The sequence below is a fragment of the Myodes glareolus genome, chromosome 7 (genome assembly GCF_982192425.1).
Source record: "Myodes glareolus chromosome 7, mMyoGla1.1, whole genome shotgun sequence".
Taxonomy (NCBI): domain Eukaryota; kingdom Metazoa; phylum Chordata; class Mammalia; order Rodentia; family Cricetidae; genus Myodes; species Myodes glareolus.
This window is the reverse complement of record NC_142032.1, coordinates 1,698,689-1,724,878: the sequence shown is the minus strand read 5'-3', so window position 1 is coordinate 1,724,878 and position 26,190 is coordinate 1,698,689. Positions and strand designations below refer to the sequence as shown.

General features: G+C 41.6%; 1 long non-coding RNA gene across 1 annotated transcript in view; it reads right to left on the bottom strand.

Annotated features, from left to right (window-relative positions):
* Positions 1–24,834, bottom strand: part of LOC146893699 (uncharacterized) — a 113,567-nt gene extending 88,733 nt beyond the window's left edge. Inside the window, exon 1 of the long non-coding RNA XR_015002989.2 lies at positions 24,717–24,834. This is a non-coding gene — a long non-coding RNA (uncharacterized LOC146893699). The remainder of the gene's footprint in view (positions 1–24,716) is intronic.
* Between the last annotated feature and the right edge of the window lie 1,356 nt (positions 24,835–26,190).

The window sequence follows — 26,190 nt, the reverse complement described above, 5'->3', positions numbered from 1 at the left end:
CAAATTCTCACCTCATTAAGTCAGATCCTCCCAAGACTATTTCTCTTTTCATCTACAATCAACCTCAAGTGCCTCTTGAAAGCTCATTCATCTATTCTATTGGCCAGAAACTAGTAAGTCCCACCCATACCCAAAGAGAGTGAGTTATGAAGAGGTGTTCTGTGAAAGACCACTTAAAAAATCAACTTACAAAAATATTAACATTTCCATAGTCTGGTGTTTTAGCAGCCCCATGTAGACACCACCATCAACACCAACCTCATCACCATCACCATCTTCATCCTCATCCAAATTATCTCTGGATGATGAATAAGGTACTATAAAGATGGATTAATCACCCTGGTACAGTTTCTAGCTCCTATCCCCTGTGTTGAGTTTATGGTCAACAGCTGTACATGTCTGACTCATATTAAGCCTGTTCTCAATTATGGCTGCCCCCTAAGTCTTATGAAAGTTCAAATTTAAGATCCATATGCAAGAATCAAAGATGTTTCCAAGACTAAGAAGAACTTAGATGTCTGCTGAGACCCTAGTAGGCTCCCTATCTATCTGGGGTAGGAATAACTCTAAGTCAAATAGCATAGACTCTGTAATATTATTTTCTTCTAAGACAACCGAAGAATGGTGGTGACTTCTAGGAATGAAAGACTAGACATTTTCTGCAGGAAGCTCATGGGTGAAAATTAAGGAATGTCTCCATGGGCAGAATTTAAACATTGAATGGTGAGGGGGAAAAAATCCTTCCTGGTTTCTTTGCTTTCTTTGTGTGTATATTATAGTGTGTGTGTGTGTGTGTGTGTATGTGTGTGTGTGATTGTGCATGCACGTGGGCGCATGCATGCACATGGTGTGCATTCATATGGAAATTTGGGAATACACATGCCACAACGCATGTGTGGAGGCCAGAGGATAATCTCCGGTGTAGATCTTTACTGTCCACTTTGAGACTGGCATTGTTTGTCCCTGCACTCATTCACTGGGATGACTGTCCCTTAAGCTTCCAGAGATTCCCCTGTCTCCACCTCCCACTTTGCCATAGGAGCACTGGGATCACAGAGACATGGCCACACTGGCTTCAATAGGTTCTGGGGATGTGAACTCGGATCCTGGCGGTTACACAGTTAGCACTTTCCTCACTGTACAATCCCCCAGCCCCCCTAGTTCCTCTTCAACCCCAGTTTTGTCAAACATTTCCCATAAAATATAAAGCAAAGGGACAAATTAAGTAGCTGGCACTTTAGCAGCAGTCATGAAGTAGATCACAGCCCCTTCTGCCCAATAAATGAGCACACAGAGTCAAAATATACATACAGCCAAGCGATAGACGAATGCTGAAAAAAATTAACACCCAAGGGAATTTTTTTATAAGTTTCCACTTCTATTAGATTCAACATTGATGTGTTTTTCTCATTTAGGTCCACCAAGTAATGTTTATTATTAATTCAGATTCTCAGTATTGAAGGGAGAGATTTCCCATATGGCTGACATGCTGCTCTGTAGGTTCATAAATTTGGAAGAGTTTTGATTAACCCTGACAGAAAGCCTTTGAAAACATATGGCTGGATATACATCATGTCACTTCTAATAAGATGACACTTCCTTCTCCACTTTTCCCTAATAAGATGAGTTCAGTTGAGTTGAAGAAACATGATAATATGTTGTTGCTTTTTCTTTATGGGAGATAAAAATGGAGGAAAAATAAAACTACTGTGTTGCTGTAGCACATAAGGAAAGCACAACTGATGGGGGGGTTAAGAATATTGTTAAATGGAGGAAGGAAGTCTCCAGGAACATTTTATAGACCCAATTAATATGCGGGAAACTTAAAAGGAGTTTTTTTGTGTGCTTGTTTGTTTTTATTTTGGGGCACCTCACATTTGCCTTCTGGTGATTCTGGTCCTGGATTGCTCCTCACTTGCTGGCATCTAGGCCTCATGGATGGGAATTCTCATACCATTTTGGATCATAACCATGCCCATAAGGGCTGGAGAGATGGCTCAGTCAGCATGAGGACCTGAGTGCCTTCCCCTAAATTTACATAAAAGGGCTGGGTTCAAGAAAATGCACTTGTAATCCTTGCATTGGGGAGGCAAAGACAGGAGGATCCTTGGAGCTGGCTAGGCAGGAAATCTCGGAGAATTGGTGACTTCAGTCTCACTGAAAGGCTCTGTCTATAAAAATACAGTACAGGACAAATGAGGAAGACACCTGACATCAACTTCTATCCTACACACACACACACACACACACACACACACATACACACACACACACTACACACATGTGCAACTCAACACACACATGCACACTCTCACAACACACAGGTACGCAGACAACATACACACACATAGACACACTTGCACACACGTATGCACACACACACACAAAGAAACAATGTTGTGCTACTGGGCCCTCACTTACCCTACCACTCAATGAGAAATGACTGTGTTCATGAAACACTGAGATTCATTTAGAGAGAAGACTGGGGGCTTGAATAGGTGACACAGAAAACTTTCTGGAGACATTCTGAAAGTTCTTCTCATTACAGTGGTGTAATGGTGTGTGTGTGCGTGGAATATCAGAGCCTATTCTCACCGTGTCAATGTATAAGAAAAATTAGAATATGGGACACTTATCAAGACCTTGGAAGAAAGTATTGTGAGAAATTTCCCCAACTAAAACCCATTTCATCTTCCTTCCCTTCTACACTGATAGGGAGAAGGAGACAGAAGGCAAGATGCTTCAGTCTGCACGTCCCCAAAGTACCTGTCCTTGAAACCTAATCTTAAACTGAGCAGTGCGGTGCTGAGAGGTACGGCATGCAAGAGGGAACTAGATCGCTAGGGCTGAAAGCTGTTGAGGAAGTGGGTTCCCAGTAAAAGGTGTGTCCCTTCTCCTCTCTTTTGCCCTTCAAGATGACCCTACTCACATGCAGCACCCTTGACCCTGGCCTCGTCAGCCTGCATTACTGTAAGGAATAAACCCCTGTTCTTTATTCAGGTAACCTACGGCAGCTGCACACAAGGAACTCAGAGTAGCTAGCGGCCAGGTAGGATTCCATAACCCAGATATACTGGGGCAGTTATAAAGGAAGCCTCATGAATACACTGCCGTACTGGTTGAAAGAACTGGCTGCCTGTGCACATGCCCTTTGGAACAGAGTGTGGAAGGACTGGTCACCCATGAACACACCCTTCACAGCAGAGGAGGATGAGGAAAGAGGGTTAGAGGAACCTAGCAAACATGGATGAGCAATTCGGCCTGGAAGAGAACAAGCTGAAGTTATTGGTTGTCCCAAATTATCCTGTGATCCAACCTTATAAATGCAGAGTCACTAAACATACACCAAGGTGAAGATGATAAAGTAACAGAGGGAACCCTGGCTCATGGCCATAACCTCAGCACTCGAGAGGCTGAGGCAGGGGCTTGCTGTGAATTCTGAGACAGTCTGGTTTAAAGGCTGAGATGCTTTCTCCAAAAACCTCAAATAAATACAGAAGTAAAATAATATAAGAGAAAGAAAACTGCGAAGTAATGGAAACACTTGCAACTGAAATAACAATATTACAGTGAACAAGGATCACCAAGAAAAACAATAGATGTAAATAAAAGTTGAATTTCTGGGATGGGAAAACTCTTGAGATGACTATTGTGAGTGATGCATGTGGTGGTTAATATGGACTGTCCACTCGGAAGGCTCCAGATTACCTAGGAGAGAAGGCTCTGAGCACACCTGTAGCATGATTAATAAGACTTCAGAGACAGACAACCTGAAGGTCAGCAAAGCAAAACAGACAGCCATTGGCTCTTACCTCTATCTCAGTCCAAAATGGTGATCCTGCCTCCAGGAATCCTCAGAATGAAAGTATGTGTGAAAGCTGTATATTAAGAAATAAAGCTTGCCTGAAAATCAGAGAGTAAAACAGCCCCACTGGCCAACTTTACAGGTCAGGCAGTGGTGACACACACCTTTCATCCCAGTAGCCACACTAGTTTGTCATAGAAACTGGGCAGTGTGTGCCTTTAATCCCAGTGGTGCATGCCTTTACTTGCAGCCCTAGAGAGGAATATAAAACAGAAGGAGACAGCTCTCACACACAGTTTTATTCTGAGAATTTCTAGAGGCAGGATTACCATTTTGGACTCAGGTAGAAGTAAGAGACACTAGCTGGCTGTTTTGCTTTTCTGACCTCCAGGTTGAACCCCAATATCTATCTCTGAGTTTCTATTATTTGTGCTACATGTGACTATGAAAGACTTACTAGATAAGGTTACATGAGGTGAGATGACCCATCACATATGTGGCTAGTGTCAGGTCACTGTCTGTCTGACCAACTCCAGTCCATGCTCTGAGATCCCTGGCCTGTATAAAAAGGATAAAGGGATTTCAAGCTCTGGAATTTATCTCTTGAGATTTCTTGATTGAGGATCCTACCTGCCTCAGACTGAGGATCCAGCCGCCTCTAGCTCCTGCTACTGTGCCTTCCTGTCACAAAGCCACGATGTACCGTGGCTTCAAAAAGTGAACCCAAACAAACCCTTCCTTCCTGCAGTTGCTTTTATTGGGTACTTTATCACAGCAATGGAAAAAAGTAATAACCCAAAGATAAAGGGGGAAAAGCAACACAATTAGGAGGAAGATGGAGGGCAAAGACGACTGGAAGCAGGCACAGGTGTGTCCCTGAGATAATACTCCAGAAGAAAAGTATCTGTAAAGAAATGATAGAGAAGACCAAAATCTCAGAAAAAAAAAACACAACCTGGATTTGTAGAATGAAATGACATAATAATGTTCCAGAAAATCTGATAGAGGTTTCCACAAGGAGTTGGTGAAAGCAGCAAAGTTAAGAATAAAGATTTTTTTTTCTCAAATTGCTAGAAAGTAAAACCAGGTCATCATGTAATGAGGCCAGGGGGATAATGAGACAAGCCATGACATTCAACATCACAGGATGAGGCAGGTGCTTCCAGAATACTCTAAGGAAAAGGAAACACTGTGTGTAAAGGTTTTACTAAAATACTTTAATGTTTGATTACAGAGGTCACTGACAGACATTCTCAAATATCAGGGGTGGGAAAAAGAAACCAGTGAAATAGCATCCATGAGCCTTTTGCACATGTACATCTGTATTCATAGGAGCATACACATGTGCACATGTGGAGCTCAGAGTCTTCAGTTGGGTGCCCTCTTAAATCATTTTTTAACTTTTGCTTATGGTCTTGTGCTGAACCGGGGTTCGGCTTGAGTGGTAAACCCCAGAAATCATTCTGCCTATGCTCCCAAGTGCTGGGATTACAGGCTTACCAGATCTTGTCCAAGAGTTCTGATACTGGAACTCAGAGCCCCATGGTTACATCGCAAGCACTTTACTGATTGAGCTATCTTGCAGCTCCCATTAGCCAGTTATAAAATAGATTTCCAACCATGTGAGCCAGACAATTAAAAAATGAATCAAGCAAAACAATTATACTAAAGAAGACATGATTTAAAAGAGTGAAAATGATAAATCCAGAAAAACAGGTTAAGATCAAAGGTGAAGGTTTAACAGTAGAACAGAAGATATACACAGAAAGACTATAAGTACACAAAACCGTATAACAGTTTAATCAAGAAGCCCAGAGATAGAGTTGATAAAATTCTTTAAAAAGTTGTTGTATCTTCAACAAAGACAAGATATTGTTTATAGAAAATCATGAAATTACTAATTTAATTTAATTTCTTAAAGCTTTTACACAATTACTTAAAAACACACAGTGATCTCTACTGTTTGAATCTGAATGTCCCCCAGAGGCTTATGGTTTGAGCTCTTGATCCCCAGCAGGTGGTGCTGTAGAACCTGAGGTTGATGCCTCTTAACCCCCATAAAAAGAAGTCATTTATAGTGATGAACAGTTGTAACTCCAATGCTGGAGAGGCAGAAATAGGTAGATCCTTGAGGCTTGGTGGCCAGGCAGACTAGCCTATGTAGAGAGTGTCAAGGCTATGAGAACCCCTGTCTCAATCTCAAAATCAAGCACTTGAGGAAGGATACAGGAGTTACCCTATGGCCCCCACATGGAAATATAGGAACACACACACACATACACACACGAGAGAGAGACAGATTCAGAGAGACAGAGAGAGAGAGAGATGATGGAAGTCACAAAATAATCCCACACCAGTTCAGAATTATGAATAATAAAAGGGTCATTTATTTAAGGGAAAACTTACAGACCACTGTCCTAGATAATAGTCCTCTGCACAAACAGGAACAGAATCTAGCAGCTGGAAGTGGGAGCTGGAAGCAAGAGAGCTTTACATCTGCTTTTACAGTATAAGAGACCATGCACAAGTGGGCTGGTATCTTAAAGGCTATTGGCTGAAGGAGCAGAATGTGCTCCCACAGCAAGAGAGAAACACACACACACACAAACACGCACACACACACACACACACACACACACACACACACAGAGAGAGAGAGAGAGAGAGAGAGAGAGACTAATCCTCTTAAACTGTTAACCAAAATAAGTATCTCACTCAAGGTATTTGGGTGCTCTGTCACAGCATTGCTAAAGTAATTGATACAATGCTCATTTAGGAAACAATCATTCTTATGATAAATAACTGGAGTTTTGATACTCTATTCTACCGCAAATTCTTTTTATTGTTAATAATAACTAACAAATTATCTGCTTTAAAATAGTGTGCTGAGTGCGATGTGAATGAGAAACTGGACTAGGAAACATTTAAAAGACATCAGTAGAATATTCAGTAAAATTCAAATAAAATCTGGAGCTTCACATGCAGTAATGAACCAGTGTTGGTTTCTCAGCTATGGCAAATGTACCATGGCAACACGGATATTAATATTAGCAGAGCCAGGGTGAGGAGGAGATGATAATGCTAGGTACTATATTTGTAACTTCTCAGTAAATCTTTTAGATTTACTAATAGTTTAATCTAATAGTTTCATATTAAGAGGGTCCTAAAGTAGACTCAGATGGTCATTTATACTTTACTCTATATATTTATGAAGAATGAAGTGTAGGTAGAATTTATGAAACTGGATGTTTCCTGCCCTCAAACCTACTAGGGACTTTTGTTTTATACACTTTTAGTACTGAATAAAGTTAGCAAAATATAACTATTTTATAACAAATGATGTTATTCATGTTTTAAAAATAAAGCCAATAAAAGAGCATTATGGAACATGAAAACTGCTTGTCTAACAACAACAAAACCAGAGGACAAAAATAGAATCACTGTTGTCTATTTTATATTTTGTCTATTTTATATTTTGAGATGAAGTCCCATGTAGCCCAGGCTGGCCATGAACTCTTGATCCTCCTGCCTACCTCTCCTGGAATCTAAGACTAGAGGAATATGTTACCAAGCTTGGCTAGAGCCGTCATTTACTTTAGTATAGTGATTTATTTCTCCGTGTGTCTGTGGGTCACAGCGCATGTGTGGTGGTTAGAATTTGTGAGAATCAGTCCCCCCCTTCCATGTGGATCCCAGGGACTGACTTGGATCACCAGGCAGCAGGTGCCTCTACCAGAGCAACCATTTCACCAGCTTCCTAATCTGATTTCTTAACTACATTTATGAACTAAGTCACTGAAAGAACAGCCCATTAAGTTATGGCTTGCCCCTGTCTCTGGATTAGTGACATTTATTTCCTTCATGCATTTAAAGCCTTTACAGTGCATTCGTCAAGGGTGCTCGCTTGTAATAATGGGGAGGCAGCCTTTCGAGTTTTCCTGTTATCCACTGAGGTTGGCTGGCAGTTGGCGAGACCACTGGAAAAGTTAATTAAAGTAGTGAATCATAAAATGCGATGCATACATACCTTAGAGATTTAATTTTAACCTAAAACACATGGATGCTCACTCACTTGCCTTGCTTTTGATGTTGTGCCAAGGCCTTTCTTTGTGTCAGGTTCTGCTGGTCTGACTCCTGAGCTGTCTCTCCTTCAAAATGCCCATAATGTGACATCCAGAAGGTCCAGTTTGGGTTTCTTTACTGCATAATGGTCCCTCTAAGACACTTATAAAACAGCTTTTTCTATACTTTCGGTCTTTTCCCGGGCTTTAATGTATGTTTTGCACACCCTGTCTGTCACACTAGTTTACCAAGCAATTTGCAATTGTTAAATGTCTGATAGTTTACAAAGGAGTGTATAAATAGGAAGCATGTACTATTAGCCTAACCAGGTGTCCATAAACTGATAGAGAGAAGTGAGAGAACTCACATGGCTGGCTTGGCCATCATGGGTAGAGGGAATAGAAGTGTTTAACTTAATAAGAAACAGCCTCAGATGTAAGCATTTGGTCTTTTGAGCATGACTTAGAAGGGTTCACGAAGTAAATAGAGTTCTGTGCCCTCATCCATCACGTAGATGAGAAAGACCTGAAGATCTCTGAAGCAGAAACAGAGATGGCAAGTCCTGGTGCACAGGTTTGTCTGAAATATGCAGGGCCATTATGCCATCAGGGTCTCCGTTTGCTCATCTCTGTACCCCACAACTGCACCACCAGGATTCCCCTGTTTCCAGCCCTGAATAGGTCCATGGACACAAGTTACAGATGAATGGCAAACAGGTGTTCTGTGTCTTTACTGGTTGATCCTCAAGGATCATGATCTTTCTGTTGCAAGGAATAAAAAAATGGAGGCACCAAAAACTGCTCAAGACCTTAGGTATGATGGATTCAGGACTCCACCCCAAATGGATTTTTCTAACTCTGAGCTCACTGCTCTAAAGACCCAGCTTGGAGTCTCTGCTTAGTGGCACAGGGTTAATAAAAGAGAAATATATAAAAGTACATACTAAAGACTTTCTTTTGCCTTTAGGTTGGAGCACAGCTGTTCTCCTGCATCTCAGAAAATTTCCTTATTTCTTTGGTCCAAAAATCATCAGTTATTTAAAAATAGTGTGTGCTATTGTATAGGACCATCTCCTAGATACTTAGAATGATCCATCTCCATCTTTCTGTTAGCAAAGCATGGTTAGAGAATCCAGAGTGTCTTCAGGACTATCCCTACCCCAGAGAGCTCTCAATTTCATAAGTATTTCCTGTGTTTATAACTTACATAATCGCTAGAAGGTGCACAATGGGAGATGAACTTTTGGCTAAATGCCCTACGAGCTCCCTCACACTCTTCCTGGATGTGCGTCTCTGAGCACCGTAACTTCCCTTTTTCAACACTCTCATCAGCTTGTACTGGTTTTCATAGTTTCCCCCTCAATCTTGTGTCTTCTTCACACTTCTTCTTATAGTTGGGATCCTTCAGGGAGTCACCCAAATTTGCACACATCTTCCTCCGTGTCTCTCCAGAATTCCACTTCTTACCAAGAGCAACTGTGGTGGTCAAGCTTGTCGGCTTGATATGATCTAGAATTACTGTGAAAACAAAGATCTAGGCATGTATCTGAGGAATTAACTCCATTCGGTTAATTGGGGTGACTGAGATCCAACTTAATGTGGTTGGTAGCGTGCCTTAGGTTGAAGCACTGGGCTGGATAAAAGGGAAACAGTGAACTGAGCTCAAGCATTCGAGTGTCTGCCCCCTCTCACTCTCTTTCCTAACTGTGGACTCAATGTGACTATCCACCTCCTGCCACTGTACTTCCCCTGCCAGCTATGAGCCACCACCTTGAGCCCCAGCTCCTCAAACACAGACCTCTGGGGTAAACTACACCCAAACCACAGAAGTCACCACATGGGAGAAACCCACAAGACACACACCGTTCACTCTCTGTTCCATTACACCACTTTGTTCCTCCTCTTGACGTGATCACGTTTTCCTGTGTTCATCTTCTACCTATCCCGCCAGGTTGCCAGGGGTAGTCGTGTCTCCCTGGCTCACTACTGTATTTTCAAGCCTAGATCCCACACTGGATGGTTGAAATATATTTTAAAATTACTGATTATGTCTCACTTGACACTATATCTGTAGCCTCAAGCAGTATGTGACAAGCAATTACAATAATATTGAAATTTATTTGAAGGTTGGGGAGATGGCTCAGTCAGTGAAGAGCTTGCCTTGCAAGCATGAGGATTTGCGTTCTACGCTGCATAAAAAATAAAATATCTGGATGTGGTGGTGCAGCCCTGTTACCCAAGCACTGGAGAGATGGAGACAGGCAGCTCCCAAGGGTTCACAGGCCAGATTCAGCCTTGCCTAATGGGTGTGCTTCTGGAGAATGAGAAACCTTGTCTCAAAAATAAGCAGAACAGTACTCAAGGATGTCCTCTGGTCTCTTCTATATGCACCTACAAGAACATGTATACTAACACACATTAACACATACAAACACATGCATGCATCTACCCCCCACATGCCTGCAGACACATGCACCAAAAATAAAATAATTTGAAACTCATAGTAATAAAAATTAATGACTGAGACACTTTGCTCAACTCAACTCTTAGTCTGGGTTAGTATTTAACTCAATAACTCTAGAGAATAGGTTCTATGTTTTGTTGCTGTTGTTGGTTTTAGTGTTGGAGATTGACAGAAAAGGCTGTGCACATACAAGGCAAGGGCTCTACTGCTGACCCTGCACCCAACCCCTCACCTCTGCTCTGGGTCCATATGTGATCTGTTCACCCTAGGAGAGCAAGGCACAGAAAGGCTAATGAACAAAGGTTACGACTGCGAATAAATGAACGCAGGTGGAAACAAACAAGCTGTGCAATGAGCTACCAAGACAGCAACTGTCCACACTAGCAGTTCAGTTTGCTCCCACAGGATGAGGAAGACTTAGCAATACTAGACGACACAAAAACTCAACCGGAAACATCAATAAATACCAAACCGGGGCTTGAGAAAATGTTTTAAATTGAAAGATTATATATCCTGTGTACTGGTGGGATGGCTCAGTGTCAAGGTACTTACCACCAAACTTGGTGACCTGAGTTATCTCCTGAGGACACAGGGTGGAAAGAGAGAAGTGGCCCAGAGGTTGTCCTCTGACCTCCACACATCCACCATGGCAGGGGCAAATGCACACGAGTGTGCATCTGCACACCAGCAGCCACACTGACACAATAAATAAATAAGTAAATGTAAGAAAACTTCCAAAAAGATTGTGTATCTTACCTGCTTGCTTAACTCACAGAAGGGTTAAAAAGCCACTGGTTTTCACAAAGGAAACTTCTCTTTCCTAATTTATGCCTATCTATCTCTTAACTGTCAGCAGGAATGCCGAAGGTCAGTGCAAACTGCACCAATAGGTGTTTCATAAGCTAAATGGTGATAAAGAATTAGATCCGCCCCAAAGCCAAGGCAGGAATAGAAGTGAATACACACTTCCAGCAAGTCAGTCCTCACAGGACATAAATTATAGCCCCTCAAAGACAGAGAAGGCCTTCACTCAAGTCTCTCTGTGGGTTTTCAGAGCCTTTGACTATTGTGTTTGAAGTAAAAGTTAATAAAAGTCCAGAACCAAGTCTGAAAAGGCATGGGTACCAGGAGATTAATTCAAGAGTTTTTTTTGAGTAAGTGCCCTCCATCGTGAGGGGCTGTGGAATGAGAGGAACCTGGCTCTACATGTGGTCACAGGAATGCCCTAATACTGAGTCCCAGCCACAAGCCTTGAGGCCTGTCGCTCCCAACCCCCACCCCGAACCTCAGAAGAGGAAAACCTGAGTGATTATTGGCTCCTAGGGGCAGGTAAAAACCCAGCTTGCATCTCTTACACCACAAGGCGAAGCTCTGTGTCCAGCAATCCATCTGGAAAACCTATTTCTCAAACTCAATCAGGCCCACAGGGGAAAGAGGCAGAAAGCAACTGTTTTGACCTTCCAAGCCTTAAGAATATCAGCATGTTTCATCAACAGAGACCAATTGCCGTGCGGATTTGAAGGGATTGTCAGGACAGAGCAAGCCAAAGCCAACATATACTTCTCTCAGTTCTGACCAGTACTCCCTCCCGCCCTCCCTGCAAGGGAAGAAATGTTGACCGAAATAACTCGCACCACCTAAGTCAATTGACCACAGCAAAGACTCTAGGGGAAGCCAACCTTAGGGAGTCAGAGTTCAGGGACCTGTAGATTACAAGAGCTGTACACTGAGTGCTTGAGATGAGACTCAGTGGCGGTGTCTGAGACCCCGCAGGGACCATCGCTGTGAAGGAAGTTGACATTAAAATTGAATCAGCCTGGAAGAATCACATTAGACCCAAGAGTCAGGAAGGTAACCCCTACTAACAAACGGGAGGCAGACCTCAGCAATTTTCACCTCACTCTTTTCCAAGACAAAGCAAATATGTCAGCATAAAATGACATTTAAACCTAATCCAGTAAGAGGGCAGCGCAAATGCAGAATAGCAAGTGTTTTTCAAAGAGGGTGGCTGTAAGGTTAAGTTCAGAGCCTACACACAGCTACCGAACTGCAAACAGAAGAAACAGAAGCCTTTGAACTGCAGACAGAAGTGCTGAGCCATGGTCCTTGAGCCCCATCTTGCTAGATCCACAACTGCAGAGATTTCACTATGGAGGTCCTTAAGTATGGCCCAACAGGTAATCAGGGAATGCCTGACAAATGTCACCCACAACACAATGAAACAAAAGACAGAACTCGGGGTGGCTCCAAGTCCAACATCTAGGTACGGCCTTCTGAAATTGCTGCATTTGAATTCAGACGTTGTGTAAATGAACTGTGGACAGAAATGGTAAGATTTGTTAGCTAGCTTTTCATCCATGCCTGTGATGATATGAAGCCCTCTCTGGTACATGAGGAATCCAGTGTGGAACTCAACTTAACAGGTCATCAGGAGACATCCTGTCACTTTTTTTGCAATCTATGTGTTATGACAGCAACTGGAATGGCCACTTATGTCCTGATGCAGGGTCTCATGCTGAGTGCATTTAACAGGTCACCCATGCACATCCCTGAAGCATGAAGAATTTAGTAACCCCAAGTAACCCTCATCCAGTGGAAAAGAGGGTTTTGTGGATAATATTCTAACATTCTCCATCTGAATTTCTGGAAAATTCTCTGGAGATTCTGAATGTGTCATGATCCTCAGAGGGTTCCCCAGAACTGAGCCTCAGTTGTTCCCAACAGTGCTCAGCACTTCCTCTGATGCATGCTGGCCTGTTTTCCTTCTCTGCCCTCCTTCCTCTGTCCCATCTCCATTCTGCTGTCTCCTAACAACTTATAAACATTTTAACCCATGACCTTGTCAAGGTCCTGCATCAAGAATATGTAAATAGCAAGGCATCCGAAAGGAGTAAAGGGGCAAACAAATCCATGTATGCATCGATGCAGGCTTACATACACATACACAGCACATACCTAACCCCATGAACTCAGTAGCATCAATACCTCAGCTTTCTGACATTCGAGCTAAGAAATCTCTTCTCCCGTTTGAGTTTTACTTAAGGCAGATAGCATGAAAATTTCATTTCTGCTGCTAAAGAAGCCCCAAATAAGAGAAGGGCTTGAACATTTCAACTAGTTGAAGTGATGAATATCCAGGTCTTCCCAGTTGGCAGTAATTACTGATTTTTGAGCTTATTTGACACATTCCACAACACAGAGAAGAAAGCAACATTAAGTCACCGAATTGCATGTTGTGTAATGATTTTATTTGTAATCATGTTTGTGTGTGGAAGTGTACAAGCACAAGAGTATAGGTGCCTGCACAAGCCACAAGAAGCAGATTATAGTTACAGGTAGTTGTGAGCTGCCTGATAGGGAGGCTGGGAACTGAACTCACAAGTCCTGTTCAAGGGCAGTATGTGTCCTTAACCACTGAGCCATCTCTCTAGCCCCACATCTCATTATTCATCAGAGGATGAGGGCTTACATTTAGATGTACATACTATTATAAACATACTGACTTTGCTGAACCTTACCCCCCGAGTATTCCTAACATCCTTAAACACCCCAGCATGTGCACACACACACACACACACACACACACACACACACATACACACGCACACATGCACACATGCACACACACACACACACACACACACACACACACACAGAGCCTGTGCACACATTAACCCCTCTTTATAGTCAAAAGCTAGCTTAGCACCTGACCCAACAGAGCCTCCAGAACAGCATATGCCCTGACCAGTCAGTTCTGGTTTGAACCACTTTGTATTTGGAGCATGACTCCCACCATCAAGTCTAGTATTTTTGTTCTTTTAAAATTAATCCCCACAAAGCTCCAAAGTAATACAACATAAAATACTCAACACAAAGGAAATGCTTCTTCCTCCAGATCTACCATGCTGCTGAAAATGCAGAGGAAACAGCTTTCTGGACAGTCCCTGCATGAATATTAATGCCAGTGCAATACGTCTGCAGACGTAACACGGGCTTCTCATCTGGCCACATGATGCACCCAGATACCAACTGATCTGCAAAACTTTCCCTCTTTCCTTCTTGCAGCTCCTCCTGGGAATGGCAATGTGTGATTCTTTCAAATTTTCTTTGCCTCCCAGCTGGTGCTGCTCAGTGGATTTTTCCTTCCCTCCCTCCCTCCCTCCCTCCCTCCCTCCCTCCCTCCCTCCTTCCTTCCTTCCTTCCTTCCTTCTATCCTACTTTTTCTTTTTTCTCTTTCCTTCATTCTTCCTTCTTTCTCTTTTTTTCTTTCTTTCCTTCCTTCTATCCACCCTCCTTATTTCCTTCCTTTCCTTCTTTTTTTCTATTTCCTTCATTTTTCCTTTCTTCCTTTCATTTTCTTTTTCTATTTTCTTCCTTCCCTCCTTTTTCTTTCTTTCTTTCTTTCTTTCTTTCTTTCTTTCTTTCTTTCTTTCTTTCTTTCCTTCTTGACATAAGATGGACTTCCAGCTGTGTCCAAGTCCAAAATAATCAAGGAGATTTCTGATAGTACTTTTCCATGTGTTTCTCCTCCTTGGTCTTATATTACTTCTATTGAGAAGTATTTCTCAACCTTTAAGAGCAAAATCTAATTGCAAGGTCTTTGGTGGCCATACAATGGGCTGTTTTCTTTGCACAGTCTAGGGCACATCTTGTGGATGGGTTCAAAGCTAAATGGTCCCAAACAATCACAACCCAGGTGGGATTCTACCACAGGTGAGTTCAGGGGTGATGAAAACACATGCATGATCTGGTTGAGTGGATAGGAAGTCTCTGGAGAGTCTAGAAATGGTAGCTGGTATGTCTAAACTTCCATAGACTAGACATGGGAAAACATAGACTAAGGATGGCTTCCTTTTAGACATGTCAGCTGAAGATGGAAAATGTCTGGGCATCACCTATAGATGTATCTATTGAGAAAGATGAAGAATTGTGCAAGAGATTTTTGCAGGAAGTAGAGTCATGGCAAGGAAGACTATGACTTGAAATGATGTGAAAATGGACTTTAGTTTCAGACACGATGATGTGCATACTTGCTGACTCCCCTCTTCTCTGCCTACTGATGATATGCTAGCTATCCTCTCTTCTTGAACCAATCTTTTCCTGCCAGAACCCAAAATAAGTCTTCTGTGGCTATAGTAACCAAGTATTATAAACCTAGTGACCAAAAAAAAAAAAAAAACCAAAAAAACCACACACAACCATAAATTTCTTATGTTTTGATTCTGGAAGCTAGAAATCCAGTAGAAAAAAATCAAAATTTGTGGGTAGAAGTAAGGTGTCAGCAAGACCACACTTTCAGTTCTCTGGAAGATTCTGGGACCTCTTCATTGCCAATCCTAGCTTCTGATGGCTACAAGCATTCTTTAACTGTAAATGAAAGTTTATGTTCTACCTGGTCCCACAACCATTAAGTCTCAAAGAAGTACACAGAAGCTTATATTAATAATAAACTGGTTGGCCTATTAGCTCAGGCTTATTATTAACTAGCTCTTACAACTTAAATTAACCCATAATTTGTATCTATGTTTAATCATGTGGCTTGGTACCATTTATCAGTGAGTCATTCTCATCTTGTTTCCTCTATATCTGGGTAGCAACTGCAGACTGAGCCTTTCCTCTTCCTAGAATTCTCTTAATCTGGCTGCCCTGCCTATACGTCCTACCTGGCTACTGGCCAAACAGTGTTTTATTGAACCAATATGAGTGACAAATCTTTACAGATGACAAGACCCACAGCACTTTCCCTTTTCTTTTCAAAACGAGAACTCTGAGTCTAATCTCCTTTGTTTAGCTTTTTTTCTGATCATTATCAATAAAAACTTGTAATAAACACTCTAAACATAGACAAATATCCATAATCCACTTTTTGGAAATGTGGGTATAGTTTTCTAGGCTACATCCTGCTGATTGGGGGTGCTGATAGTCTTATGGGGACCTAAAGAAAATTTAGGATTATGGTCAAATCCTAACTGGAGTATTCTGTGAGGCTGGATCATCTCAGCCAACAGCATTGAGGCTGTTCTTGATGTTAAACTCAAAGGAAACTGCAACAGAGGTGCTCTGCAACATTGGATTATCTGGGCCATCTGTTTCCATTGGATTTTTTCAGGGGATCTTTCTTGATCCAATCTTATTTTTCTCAACCCGGAATAAATTGACTGCCTCTCGTTTCCTGTGGAAATAATAGCAAGACCCCTTCTCCGTAGTAACATATCTTTTGACTTAAATTTTGAAGTCAAGCCATTTTCAAAATATATATGTTGAATTAATCTAGCAGCATTTATAATCCAACATCTTTTAGCAGCTGTGGCTCCTTCCTCACCTCTTTTCCAAAGTAACATATCTTTTGACTTAAATTTCGAAATCAAAGCACTTTCAAAGTATATGGGTTGATTTAGTCTGGCAACATTTATAATCAGTACCACTCTCATGCTGCTATCAAGTAATTTACATATTCCTAAAGGGTCATAGCCATTCGTGCCACCAGTGTGAACCAGGAAGATGTGTCTTAAAGGACCTGTGCCTCTGCTAGCCACCAACAAACAGAGTCTATCTGAAAATATGCAGCTACCAAGAAACTGTGTTTGACTTCCATTTTTGCATATCTAGAAGCCTTCTTTTTTTTCTTTTTTTAAAGCTTTTCTAGGTCTTATGTGGATCAATGCTCCATGTTGGGTGCCATTTTGTAGATGGAGACTGTGTACCTGTTTCCTGGCTGCCTGGACTTGAATAATTACACAAAACTATGCTAATTACAACACTGACCAATAGCTTAGGCATATTCCTATGATGTAGGTAGTCTTCTTTCTATGTGTTGCTTTCATTGGTTAGTTGATAAAGAAACTGCTTGGCCTGATAGGTCAGAACATAGGTGGGTGGAGTAGACAGAACAAAATTCTGGAAGAAAGAAGCAGAGTCAGATAGAGGCAGAGTGTTGCCCACCATGAAGTTGCCAGGTCAGACATACCGAATCTTTCCCGGTAAGCCACGACCTCGTGGTGACATACATATTATTATAAATGGGTTAAGTCAAGATATGAAAGTTAGCCAATAAGAGACTAGAGCTAATGGGCCAGGCAGTGTTTAAAAGACTATAATTAATGTGTTGTTATTTCAGGGCATAAGCTAGCCAGGTACCCAGGAGCTGGGTGGCAGAAGCGCAGCCCACTGCTCCTTCTACATTCCTAGCTAACTCTTACAACTTAAATTATCCCATTTCTATCAATACGTATATCACCACGAGGTTGTGGCCTACCAGTAAGGTTACAGCATATTTCTCCTTTGGCAGCTACATGGTGTCTCCCTGACTCCATCTTTTTTCTCCATTCACTCAGTTTAGTTTTCACTGCCTAGTTCTATTTAGCCCTGCCATAGGCCAAAGCAACTTCTTTATTAGCCAATGGTAAAGAAACATATTCATAGCATACAGTGAAGAATCCCACATCATCTAGCTTGTGACTATATCAAATCAAAGTACACTTCTGAGGTTACAGTGACTTTCTCTTCCATTTGAACCCACTTCTGATACACAGTTAATAAAAACTCACAGAGAGAAAAGCAAAACAGCCAGCCACTAGTTCTTACCTCTACCTCAGTCCAAAATCACAATCCTGCCTCTAAGAATCTCAGAATGAGACTGAGACTGAGAGCTGTCTTCTCTTGTTTTATAATCCTCTTTAGGGCTTAGATTAAAGGAATGCACCACTGTCAACCTTAAGTCTAGAAAAGTAAAAAAGCCAGTCACTGGCTCTTACCCTATTCTTAGTCTGAAAATGGGAATACCACCTCCAGGAATCTCAGAATGAGACTGAGACTGAGAGCTGTCTCATCCCGTTTTATAATCCTCTCTAGGGCTGTGATTAAAAGTGTGCACCACTAGATTTAAAGGCATAAAACACCTGGTTTCTATAGCAACTAGTCTGACTACTGGGATTAAAGGTATGTATCACCACTGCCTGTTTTGTAAGGCTGAGCAGTGGGGATGTTTGTACTCTCTGATCTTCAGGCAAGCTTTATTTATTAAAATACAAATGAATTATCCCTAAAGACCCCCAGTGGCTACCTCCATGACTCACCTGTGACCATTTGGGAGGTACCCAGGTGACTCAGAATAACATACCTATTTGAGATCCTTAGTAAAGCTGGCAAAGTTATGCCATGTAAGACAACATTTATGGATCTTAGGGCTATATGGACATCCTCTAGAGCAGTAATTCTCAACCTCCCTAATCATGTAACCCCTTTATGCAGTTTCTTAAGTTGTGGTGATCCCAACCATAAAATTATTTCATTGCTACTTCATAACTATAATTTTGCTACTGTTATGAATCATAATGTAAGTATCTGATATGCAGGGTATCTAATAGGATGGGCTGAGAACCATTCTTCTAGAGGGTATTATTCAGCCTAATATAGACCCTATCTGCGAAGCTGTGGGTTTCTCCACTTGTTGCCCCAGACTTGCTGTTTTTGCTGTTCTCTCTATGTCTGCATACTCTCTGCAAGGGTATTTTCTCTCAGCTGTTTCCAGATTGAGTCAGAGCATGAGGATTTTGCTATCTTACAGTGTGGACTTCAGACAAAGCCAGCTGGGACTTGGAAGAAAATCCTTCTTCTCCCTTGTTCCTGAAGTGGGATGACCCTAAAGCATACTCCACAGTCTTGGGGTTGTCTATTGAACCTGGGCTGTGGCAGCCTGCTCACTGCCACATTATCTGGGCTTTCTTTCCTTCTCTGGATAACCCTGCCTAGCCCTGGTCAGAATATCTGTAGTGACCTCCCACATAAACTGCCTGCAGCTACATCCTTGTCTCAGAGTTCATTTCTGGAATAAAATAAACTCCATATAGATTTCACCTTCACTTGTAACACCATTTTCAGGAAGGGTGGGTTTGGACCTCTTGAAAAAAATAACAACATTTAATTTACCTTTCTACAGCCAGGACCTGCTGAAACTAGCTAAAGAAGGAGACATCATTTTAGGAAACATAAGTCTGAAGAACACATGATGTAGGGCTCTAAAGTCACATGACTTAGTTCTTGAAAAGCATATGGGGCCACAAGCAGGGACTGAGGATCAAGGTTTTCTTGCCTGCAAGATCTTAAAAGGGGAATTGTTATATTAATAGTTGGGGTGCTTTTCCCACAGTTTTTCATGTGGGAGGATTTTAGTGTCCTGTCTGAATGTAGACTATGATAGTGTTAATCTCATATAAATAGAAAATAGCCCCCAAATACATAAAAACTGCACATACTAACTCCTTTTGTTGACTTTGATTTAGTGAGACTTGCTGTGGAGCTCGGTTTTATTGTATTACGGTTCTACAGTAATCTTTTCTGGGGCTTTTACTTTATTTTGTTACATTTATCTTGCACGCCAGATTCACACTCCCACAGTAACCATATGGGGAAAAGCCACAAAAGCTGTTAAGTACATTTAATTACTGTTTTGATGAGCTCATTTTTTAATTATGTTTATTGATTCTGTGTATATTGAAATAGTTTTAGCATTTCCAGAAAAAAAAAGCAGAATCAATATGCAGCAATTACTGAACATTTGATGATTGTGTGTGTAATTAAAACTTTCAGAAACTATTTTGAAGAATGTATCCCCCCTAATCCTACAGCGGTGATAACTGAGTTTCTCACCATGCTTAGGTAAGCTTTGTTTTTTCTTCTATGTAGAAGGAAAATAGGGTTCAGTGGAAAATATGTTTACAGTCAAATATTTCTGACTTTAAATGTCTCTTTTCCAAAACAGAAGAGAAGCACATATTGTACCTTACACGATTTGCTAAAACACCGCTAACAATGATTAAACACAAATTTAAACTTCCTAACAGCCCCACATTGCCAACTCTAAGATGACTCCAACTGTCAGCCATACATATGTTGTCGCTAACTGACAGATTAGAAAGAAAGACACTCAACCTCTCGGAGCCTGCCTGTTTCCTCTGCTTGTGTCCTCGGCTTCTTTTCTTTCTTGTAATTCTTAAGGATTTTTTACTTCAAAAAAAAAAACTGCACAAGATCTCACAGGGTACAGAGTATTAAATTAGAGCCAATTTCATTTTGTGCATTTCATTATATTCAGTCTGGCCATGGGGAGGGGGGCAGAATAAAGCAAGGAAACAAAAGTAGGAGGTCATGTATTTGAAAGGTGATGCCATTCCATCTGTTCTGGGATGAGGTTTTGTAGCATCCTACAATCCACCTGGCAGTGTTTTTAGGAGCACTGTGTTCCCCAGCCTCCATAGGCAGCATCACCTGGCACTTTTAGAAATCTGTAGAATCTTGGCTACCCACCCCGGGGCCTTTGTAGAGAGAGCGCCAGGAATCTGAATTGCAAATCCGGCTTCCAGGCAACAGTCAGGGTGGGAGCTCTTCTCTCAACACTCAGCAGCATCTTCTCATTCTACAGTGGGTCCTGGCTCTGCAGCAGAAGTTGCCCACAGGACGACTGCTTACTATGAAGGCCAGCATGGGCACTTTCGTTTGAGGCCCAGTCCATATTTTCTCACCATTTTCATCAGCAAGGGGCTCCACACTGGCAAAGGCATAGAGTACTTGCTTTGTAATAACTCACAAGATCCAACCTTGCTCAAAGAGGGTCACGGAGAATATATTTGCTTCCTGGGACTGCTATAACCATGATCACAAGCTGTATTTATTTGTTTGTGTTTAGAGTCATAACTATTAATGTTCCCGACAGGTTAATATCCCCAGAACAACCTCTCTGTGTATGTGTTGGGGGTTCAGTTAGCACTCTTAAAAGTTTGAGTCCATCCTAACCCACTATGATCTTGTATTGGTCAGGTTCCTCTAGGGAAAAAGAACCAACATGGCATGCATAGACAAGGATTTACTGATAGAAATTTGCTCACATGATCCTTTCAGAAGCTGAGAAGTTCAAAGATCTAACTGAAATTCCTGGAGAGAAGAGTATAGGCTGTCTGAGCCGGAAGGCTCAAGACTCAAGGACCCTAAATGCTCTATAAGTGCTGATCAAAGGGTTGGGGGTGGGGGCAAGCCAGCTCAACTCCAACAACCAGACAAGAAGAAGAATTCAAACTCTCTCTGCCACGTTCTATATGGACACTCAGTGAGCTGGCTGCTGTCCTTAAACATTAAGAAGGGCCAGTGGCTTTTCTTTTGGGGCCCCTGGCTTTACTTATTTTTCCAATTCAAATACTATTCTCTTACAGAAATACTTCCACCTAGAAACAATTGTCAGCTACCCATCTTGGCATCCCACAGCCCAAACCATAAGCCTCTTCTTAACTTGGTTACATCAGCCAGGATCTTAGCTCCTAAAGCAGTGACACATTTACAGTTTGTGGGAATTTGAGTTCTAATGTATCTTCGGAAGCCACAACAAGGGGTAGCTCTTTGGGAGGGTGGCTCTTTCTTCTGGAGCCTCTAACGTTATGTGTCTTTAAATGGCAGCCAGACCATAAAAAATCTGCCTCCTCTCATAGAATACTTTCCTGAGATGCCTCTGGCCAGTCTTTATTAGCCCTTACCAAGGACACTGAAGTACAGACTTTGAGGTGTAACACACATGGACAGCTGTGCTTAAACTTCCCTCAAAATAGGTGTTAGAGCCCATTTCCTCCAGAAAGCAGGTGGAGAAGTATGACCACCAAGGGCCCCAGTGGAGCTCCTTGGGAGAAATTCTATCAGTTCCTTCCCAGTTGAGAATTCAATGCTCTTCATTCCTCTTCAATGCTGACTATGTCTCCTATTTCTGTTTGACTTTGGAAATACTAATTAGTGTCACAATGGAGGCCAGGTAATTAAATGCACAGGGGGTGGGGGTGAAGAAGGTAGGACAGGCAGAAAATGTAGACTGAATAAAACTAGAAGACATAGTTCACTCACCTAATTTTTTAAAATATGCCCATTATGGGAATTTTAACATGCATTTAAACATAAAGAGATATAATGAACCTTGGATATAAAAACTATCAATATTTTTCTAATCTTAATCACTATCACACAATTTGCTTTTTTCCCCTTATTTAACTTTGTAAAAACATCTTGTGGCTTCCCCTGTATATATGCCCTTGTAATATTTAAAAATATCTTAATATCATTTAACACTTGACATCATTAATACAATCAATGTTTAATTCTTCCAAGTGTAAGCTAAAGTTGACTCTACAGTTGGACAAAGCAAAGCCCCTAGGCTGTATTGGTAGTCATGTTTCTCAACGTGTTTTTATTGTCTAAAACATTTATTTGTGAGGCAGATTCAAGTACTTAAGATACCAAACTGTTGAATTTGTCTTGATAGCTGCCACTCTGAAATTTTAGATTGGGTCTCAGTTATGACCATTTAGTTTTTGCCCCGGGCTTAATTCCTGCTTTAATTTTGAGTTTTCACTGATTTCAATGAGAAAAAATATTTTAGTTACCACTTTGTTTTATATTGTGTGTGTGTGTGTGTGTGTGTGTGTGTGTGTGCATGCTTGTGTGCATGTATGTTTGTGTTTGCAGGTGCTTTACCCATGTGTGCACATTTATATTCAAGCCAGAAGACAATCTCAGGTGCCATCTATAGGAACACCCCTCACCTTCCTTGAGGCAGGTCTCCACTTGCCTAGTGACCAGTCAGAGCATACTAACTGGCCAGTGAGTCCTGAAGGTCCTTGGGTTTTCACCTGTAACTCTGGAGTCACAAATGGACACCACTACACTTAGTTTTACACGTGGGTTCTGGGGATCAAACTCTGGTTCTGTGCTTACAGAGCAAGAAGTTCACTGACTGAGCTACAGCATCACCCTTTTGTAATTTACCATAAATTCCCAAATCTTTAGCAGGGTAATTTGGAGTGTGGGTAGCTTGAATTGCACTAATATACAATCATTTTGGAGTGATGATGCTGCCCAGAAATGGAACCCCACAATCTGAACAGGAGTGCTGGTCATCTCTGGGGACCGCTGACTTAGAACAGCATCTAGCATATGTTAGGGCCCTCGGAATTCTGCCATACACCAAGTTGGAGAAACTGAGGCAGCAGGATGTGTCTTTTGTCTTTTGTGTTAGGATCAGAAACGTCGAACCCATCAGGCATAGTGATATGATTCTAAAGTTTAACATGTAGTCATGAATTTTTATCAGTGCTTATTTTAAAGTTTCAATGAAACCAACAAAATCAGGGAATGAGCCAAAAATCTCACTGAGTTTTCATGGCATTTACTGAAGATCTTTGTGTAATACTAAGCAGAAAACTTCAATAATTGAAAACGGCAAACATGATTTTTCAGAAAATCTTGTTTCTTATTTGCAAGGACTAGGGAATTTCCAAGGCATCTTTAAGACACATTTGCTAAAGGATTTACACTGATTAATGAAAAGGAGGGAATTGTCTTTATAAAGAGATTTATCAGGGTATTTTCTCTTGATTTATATGTAAGGCATATGTATGACAACAGTTGAGGTTTAATTTAAAAACCTAAATTAAAAAACAATGAACGCATGTTACGTTAACAAATGTCCATTAACCCTCTGCTCTGTTTTCCACTAGGTTTTGTGGGAAGGGAGAAACTTGAGCGGTTGTCTGTGTTATTATAGAACTGGTCATTCTGAGTGAGACTGTGAACTGGCACAGGACCACCAGGTCCTGAATGACGGGATGGACAGCTAGATATCAAGGGGTGCTAAAGGAACTCCACAAGGACTCACTACGCTAATCCACCCACTCTTCCTCATTCCTCAGTCCACCACAATATGTTCATCATAAATGAAGGGTCTGTCCATTCTAGCAAACCTGGGCCCTTCTCTCTGGTCAGTCACCTCCTTCAGATGGGAAATCAGACTCTCTCACATGGCTCCCAAGCAGTGTACCTAATTGAATGCTTCTCCAATGTTCCGCCAACAGTGTTAAACTTGATTTTTGTCATGTATGGACTGTGTGATCTTGAATAATTGATTTATACTCCTCAGTTTACTTATATAAACAATGAAGGTCAAAGTAGTCTATTCCCGTAGGTAAGGAGACATTTACAACATGTCTACTATGTGGCTACTTATGTCCTCCATCCAGTAGCCAGTTAACTACTTCTGTCTGACTTTATTGAGCTTCCTCCCTGCTTGTGCCAATACTGAAAAGCTCAACTCCAGAGAAGAACACCAGGAACAATGAAAACACCAGGAGAAATCCACCACTGAGGAAACAGATGACTAAAGAGGAGACTCGGGGGACAAGATGGAGGCTGACAACTGGATCAACACCCAGATGACAATGTAGATGACTGGTACAGCCCCAGGGTCTGGTCTCCTACTGCCCTGAACTGTTCCTACCTCCTCCTTCATCTTCCTTCTCTTCTTCCTCTTCCTCCTCCCCTTCCTTCCCCTTCTTCCCCTCTGATCTCCTCCTCTTACCTTTGTTGTCTTCTTCCTCCTTTCCTTCTTCCTCCATTACATATGAGGTCATTTAAGACTCCTCAAAGCAGTCTCACCAAGAAAACTGTGCTCATTCACGTCTTGACTCAGACTGGTGACAGCCACTGACTTTGCCACTTGACTCTAGCCTTTAAGAACACAATTTCATAACAGTTATGCAGTCCCAGAGGCATTTGAAAGGCATGACTACTTGAGTGTAGTCAGGTCTAGACCAGCACATTGCATTCCGCTCCAGCATTTCCACCCGCTCCCTCAATACCAAGTCTCCCATTCCTCAAATCTACCTCTGGTCACAGACTACCAGCACATATCCCATGAACAACAATCAGACATCAAACATATGGGCTGCTTTTCTGTGTTCTGACTTCTCAACCCCCTTTTGTTGGAATGACTAACACACATTGAAACTCACAGATTCTTCTTCAGGTAAAGCAAAGGCCACAAATATCTGAACCCTGGAGAGCAGGGGCACTGGCCTCTAGTTGGATGAAACGCCTGAATTTGGACTGGTAGCAAGAGGAATTGGTGCGAACGTGTGTGTGTGTGTGTGTGTGTGTGTGTGTGTGTGTGTGTGTGTGTGTAATAGATCAGAGGTCAACCTCAGGTGTTCTTCTTCAGGCACTGTCTTCCTTTTGTTTGAAACAGGAGCTTTCATTGGCCTGGAACTAGATTATCTAGAGAGCAGGCTCTACCTCCCATCTCGGCATCTCTGGAATTACAAGTGTTCACCACTGCACCTAGCTTTTTAAAGTGTATTTCTGGGTTCAATCTGAGGTTCTTGTTCTTGTAAGGCAAGCACTTTACCCAACGAGCTAGCTCTCCAGCCACAAGAGGATTTGTGTTTAAGAAAGAACCATAGTCCTCTCTGGTTCCCAGTCTTCCTTCCCCCCCCCCTTTTTTGAAGTTATTTTTATCTCATGCTGCAATTATGAGAGCAGACTTTGTTCAGTGGCCACCATACTTCTTTTTTATCTAGTCTGTTTTCAGCAAGGACTCTGGTTTCAGAGACCGTGTTCCTCTCAATAAAAAGTGTTTTCCGAAAGAGAACACAATAACTGACATTTTTCAAGCATCTAACATGTGTCATGTCTTGAACTAAGAACTTTAAATCATGACATTTAATGTCAAGGGCACATAGTTCATCATATTAATGTTTATATTAATATGATAGCAATATTTATTATATTTATATCGAAATTTTACAAATGAGAAAGTCAAGTTCGTGGGAGTGCAAAACTCCCAGATAGGAGAAGGAGTGGAGAATACTAATCCTATTATTAGCTCCCTTGAAGAACTTTCCGAGAACACTCATTCTCTTGCAAAACACACAAGGCTTGGTTCCCCACCCTGACACTTTCACAGCTATCAAGTGCCCACAAATATGACATTGAAGATTTCTAGCTAATATGGCCATGGATTTGTTTGGTCCCTTACTTCTACCTTTTGTGATGTA